Source organism: Myotis daubentonii, chromosome 12, assembly GCF_963259705.1.
Source record: "Myotis daubentonii chromosome 12, mMyoDau2.1, whole genome shotgun sequence".
Classification (NCBI taxonomy): Eukaryota; Metazoa; Chordata; class Mammalia; order Chiroptera; family Vespertilionidae; genus Myotis; species Myotis daubentonii.
In genome coordinates, this window is record NC_081851.1 from 65,588,285 (window position 1) to 65,594,570 (window position 6,286).

A 6,286-nucleotide genomic window follows, 5' to 3' on the forward strand; every position below is an offset into this window, starting at 1 on the left:
GACTGGATTCAAAGCTGACGAGCACCTACAGACTCTCCCTTCTGGGAGCTCCAGTCCAGACAGGCTTCAGAGAGGAGAAATGAGCGGCGAGCCATGGGCTCACAGGAGGGAGGAGGCATTCCGTTTGTCTGGATCATTTGCGGAAGGCTTCACAGAAAGCATGACTGTGACCTGGATCTTACATGATGAATCTGCAGAGAAGAGGGAAGACATCCAGCCAGCGTAAAGGACATTTGCAAAGGCATGGAAACACGGAAGAACTTGGTTTGGTGAAGACAGAATAAACAGTTTTGCTAGAGTATAGGGTGCAGGAGGGTGGAAGGGAGTATCTGAGGCCAGAAAGGCTTTGCTTGCCCGAACAGGAATCATATAGGGGATAAGGAACCAAAAATAATGTTTTTACTAATCATCGTTAACATTAACTAAGTGCTCACCCTGTGCAGGGGCCTGGGCTAAGTTCTCAGTGAGCACTGTTGCATTGACTTTCATGGAAGCTCTGCGAGACAGATCATATTATCAAAGAGAAGGGAGGTGGGGTGGGTGGGAACAGTTGTAGGCCAGGTGTAGGCAAAAGGAGCGACTTGTCTATAGAGCATTTCAATGCAATAATAAAACCAACTCAAAGTCAATCTGCTTTATATTAGCTCCATTCTCACCCTCCTCCATGCCAAGGCAGATGGCTCCCCCACACTCCCTTTCACAGATGAAGAAACAGAGTAGGCTAATGGGCCAGGTGGGACTGCTAATGCTGGTAGCAGTGTGGGGGAGGGACTGGAGGAGCAAAGAGGCTGGAGGCCAAAAGACAGGCCAGGAAACTATTCAAAAATTTAGGAGAGAGCAGTAATCGGGATTGGGGAAAAGGTCAAATTCAAGAGATTTTTTTATGGTATAGAAACGACAGATCTTGGTAAGCAATAATAGAGAGGAAATGAGGATAAGTCGGAGTCTCAGATGATTCTGAATTTTCTACTGTAAGGGAGAGATGGTTGGGGACACTCTTCCACCAATAAGGGGAGTCAGGAGGAGAACAGATTTAGCATTTAAGGATGATGTGTTCAGCCTGAAGCATGTGTGGTTGAGGTGCCTGTGGGAGCGCCAAGTGGAGGAGTAGACTTTGGGAAGCTGAAGGGATTTGGGCAGGAATTATCAGAGATGGGTGCTAGCTAGAATCTCTCTAGTTACAGCTCAGATTTCCTGCTTCCTCCTTGAACCCCAGAGCTGATCATCTCCTTCTGAGCTCTCTGCACCTCTGAGTAAGAAACCACTTGGAGCCCTAGTCGGTTTGGTTCCGTGGATGGAGCATTGGCCTGCGGACTGAAGGGTCCCAAGTTTGATTCCATTCAAGGGCACATGCTCAAGTTGCAGGCTTGGTTCCCAGTAGGGGACATGCAGGAAGTAGCCATCAATGATTCTGTCTCATCATTGAGGTTTCTATCTCTTTCTCCCTTCCTTTAGGAAATCAATAAATATATTTCAAAAAAGAAGCCACTTGGATTAATAACTTACCCTTGGTTTTATGTTAGCATTGGAATATAAGCATGAGATAACATTAAAAATATGTAATAACTCACATGGATAGGAATAGAACAATCATAACAGACACCTACCTTTCCAGTGGAACAGGGCTTGGAGGCCCCAGCTGAGCTAGGTGTAGAAGTACAAAAGAGAGTGAAAACATATTGCAATGCATAAAACCAACAAAAGAGCTTCTAAAATATATAATTAATGCCTATACATTAATAAGAAAAAACATTCCAACAGAAAAAAATTTGGCAGAGACAAAAAAATAATGCTTCTATAAAAGATGCTGCACAGATGTCCTATAAACATAAGAAAAGATATTAAACCTCATTACTAGTGTCTGGAACTGGGGAGGTGTGGGTCAGTCTGGAGGGAAAGTCCAGGATGGCCAAGGTACCAGATGGAAAGAAAGAGGGTTCCACTGTAGAAATGCTAGCTACATTCTACAGTAATATTTTAGTAACCAGTACAGCCATGATATTGTACACCACTGAACATCAGCCCTGAATATCTAATTTATTGAGGGCCTGTTGACACACCGAGCTCTCGATCCTGTGGAGTTGGAAATCTTTCTTTTAAAAAAAGGAACCAAATAATAACACAGCATTTCTGTATACTAGCAATAAAGAATTAGATAAATATTTAAATAATATTTTTTAGTTTTCAATAACAGTTGACATACAATATTATATTAGTTTTAGATGTACAACCCAGTGATTAGGCATGGATATCACTTACTGTAATCACCGTGATAAATCTAGCACCCACCTGACACCATATATAATTATTACAATCTTGTTGACTATATATATTCCCTATGCAGTACTTTACATCCCCATGACTATTCTGTAACTACCAATTTGTACTTCTTAATTCCTTCATCTTTTTCACTCGTTCCCCCAAGCCCCTCCCCTCTGGCAACCGTCAAAATGCTCTCTGTATCTGCTTGATTGTTTATTTTGTTTTTTAGATTTCACATATAAATGAAATAATATGGTATTTTCTGTCTTATTTCACTCAGCACAAAACCTTCTAGATCCATTCATGTAGTTGCAGATGACAAGATTTCATTCATTTTTTAAAAATTTTGATGGCTGGATCATATTCCATTGTATATATGCACCACTTCTTTATTATCCATTTATGAACACTGCTTTTTTTTGTTTGTTTGTTTTGTTTTTTATTGATTTTTTACAGAGAGGAAGGGAGAGAGATAGAGAGTTAGAAACATCGACCAGCTGCCTCCTGCACCTCCCACTGGGGATGTGCCTGCAACCCAGGTACATGCCCTTGACCGGAATCGAACCTGGGACCCTTCAGTCCGCAGGCCGACGCTCTATCCACTGAGCCAAACCGGTTTCGGCTATGAACACTGCTTTTATATCTCGGCTATTGTAAGTAATGCTGCAATAAACATATGGATGTATATGTCTTTTTGATTTAGTGTTTTGAGTTTCTTCAGATAAATACACAGAAGTGGAATTGCTGGGTCCTTTGTTGTCTCTTGTTATAGCCTTTGTTTTAAAGTCTACTTTGTCCGCTCTCAGTATTGCTACTCAGCTTTTTTTTCTTCTCATTTCCATTTTCATGAAATATCTTTATTCATCCCTGTGTGTGTCTTTCAATCTGAAGTGAGTCTCTTGTAGACAGCATATGTATGGGTCTTGTTTTGTTATCCATTCAACCTCCATATGTCTTTTGGTTGGAGCATTTAATCCATTTCATTTAAAGTAATTGTTGATAGCTATGTATTCCACATATGAGTGAGATCATGTTCTTAAAAAATCAGGTGCCTATATTTGTATATGAGGCTTTCTGGTACCAAGAATTAACCAATCAGATGCAACCTTATTATGTGATGTGACCAATAAGATGCAAGTCTATTACATGACATATTTATGATTCAAGACGGGACATTCACACAGGACGAATTGTTGTGTTGATTGCTGTCATTGTTTTAATTTGAAAATCTAAGAGAAAAGAGGTCAGTGTCCCTGACTAAATAGTCAGGTAGTGCATGTTTTAAAAATTCTTGTGGCACAGCAGTTGAAAATTGCTTCCTTTACAGGATGGGACAGAATTCACATCTTAAAGAGATATGAGATCTAATATTCAGCAAACTCAATGTGAGTCAACACTGAGATGTAGTTGCCCCAAATAATTATGAGGTACCAGCTGCATGAGGACAGCATAGGAAATGACGACTATCAACGCTGGCTGAGAGCCTGTTATATGGGAGGCATTACTCTGGGTGTTCTCACATAGATTACTCATTTCATTTTCACAGCAACAGTGCAAAGTGCCATCATTCTCCCAGATAGAGAAACCGAAGCTTAGTAGCAAAAATGAGGCAGAGCGGGGGATGGATGACCATTTTTCTGAAGCGTAAGGTCTTGTACTGATTCATATACCCCAGATGTGGCTTGATGTGGCCTTGGACAACAGTCACTATGTTGTGTTGCAAATAATTAAAGGAACTAAAATCTTCAAAGTTATATTCGAAGGGCTGTCACATGGAAGGGCGAAAACTATGGATATAGAATGAGCCAAAAGCAATCAATCTATTACTCACTCACCCTATATCTACTGTGACATTATCCATGTACAAGATTTCAATTACCATCCTCTGGTCCATAATCTTAAACCTTCCTGTCTCCGGGCTATCATTATAAAATAATCATTATTATTCTTTTAACAAAATGAGTATTGAGTGCTCATTATGTACCATCTACTGGACTAAATGTTTTGTCTTCATTACAGTGTAGATAGTTGAACCCTTCCACTAATCTTGAGAAGTAGCTATGACTCCTATATTGTAGATATTAAAAAATGAGGGCCTTGGAGGTACATTAATGACTCAAGGCTCTCCAACAAATACATGGTGAAGTTGGGTTCAAATCTCAGGTTTATTTGGCTCTAAAGGTAAGCTCGTTCTAGAACACAAACACACCCAATTCCAGAAAAGGCCGATCAAGGCAAAACCCACCGTGCACTTGGGAGGCCAGATATGGGGCCCTCGCGGTGACTGATGCTTTCAGAGCTGCTATTTCATTCCTGAGAGCAGAGATCCAAAAGCTTGTCAGACCTTATGCTTTCAGTTAAAGGGATATTCAATCTTTTACGTTTTTAAAGGCACTCACAGCCCTTCCACGGAACTGTAGCAGGAAAGCATGTTTCAGCATGAATCTGTCATCTTCCTGTTGAAAGCTTTAGCCCACACAACTTCTCATGAAAGCCTGTTGTTATTTGGATATAGAGAAGTGCCTTATGTGAGGAGAATGCAAGGTGAGGATGGCTGGTAGATATGATTGTTAATATGAGGGATTCCTTTGATTGTGACCTTGACAGAGATATCATGTTAGATGGTTTTGCATGAGTCAACTCAGGAACAGGAGCTATTACTGGAGTCAGCATCCTAAGCTGACTTAGGACGTTATTCAGATCCTTGCATGATCTTTGAGGTATCAGGCACCATGGCTTTCTTATTTTTGTACCCCTGGGATTATTCATGGTTTACTTACCACCAGAACTTCTTTCCTTTTTTTTTCTTTTTTGTTGGGACTTCTTTCCTAACAGAAATCTTGCCATCACCTCTTAGAAGGAAACAAGGAAACCATGCTGTTCTTCCTAGCAGTCACCTTTCCCTATCACGAGTATCATGATGGCAAACTTTCTGCCAAGAAAGACAGATCAGGTCACAAGGTAAGCAAACCAACAAAAAAGCCAAAACAGACAGATAAATAGAGGTAGAACCGTAAGACACTCAGGGGAAAATGATGTCAGAGACAAAGGAAGGGCCAGGAAGAGGAATGGTGACAAATACATTTTGGAATCGCATATTGATTTGAACAAGTTTAATAATGCCAAGAACACAATTAAGGATAGAGGCTAAAAACAAGAGATGTACACTATAAGACTTTGAAAGGAAAAAAAAAACACATCTAGACAACATGTTTATCTGTCAGGGAACCAGACTAGGAACTAAAAAAGAAACAAAAAAACCAAACCATACTGTAGACCTTTTTTTGTTTTCTCACTTTGGACAGTCTTTGTGTGAGGGAATAGTCCATAACTTCATAATTATATGATTTCTGGGCATACCAGTAGGCTCATCCTGCCAGAAGGATCTCCCCCACCCAACCCTGTGGCTTATTGTTAATCAATGAAATTCTATGCTTCTAGGTCCATATTTTGTAATTGAATCAATGGCACTTGACAATTAAGCTGTTATTAATCTTTTCTATATGCGGTGATCAGATACTTTCCAATGATCATGGGAGAAAGGAGGTTAAAATAAGGGGTGATGAGAGTGCCAGATTAATGGACATTTCATGTACCTGCTAGAGAAATACCAAAATGTGCCACTCCCCTAACTGACGTGTTATGCACCTGTGATGTGTAAGTGTGTCCCAGGGATTGCCTCAGCAGAACTCCAAGTGGTGTACAAACCTCCTCCCCTGGCCAAGAGACCAGAGAAGACAACAACCAGGAGGGAGGATGATGGAGGGAGCCCCTGCTCTGCTTCCATTCAACTTTCTCCAACCAAGATTTAGGGAGCGAGTCTGGGGAAATATCCAGGACCCAATTTAAGTAGTTTATGAGCCCTTGACGTCTGTTTCAATAAGTTTGTTCTTTACTTGTTTCTTTTTCTATGACCAAGCAATTGCCTTGCATCCTAACACCTCTACGGGCTCCTTTTCTATGAGGCTGAGGTCAGCCCTACCTCTTCCACTTTTCCAAGAATCCAGATATGTGGGTTTGGACC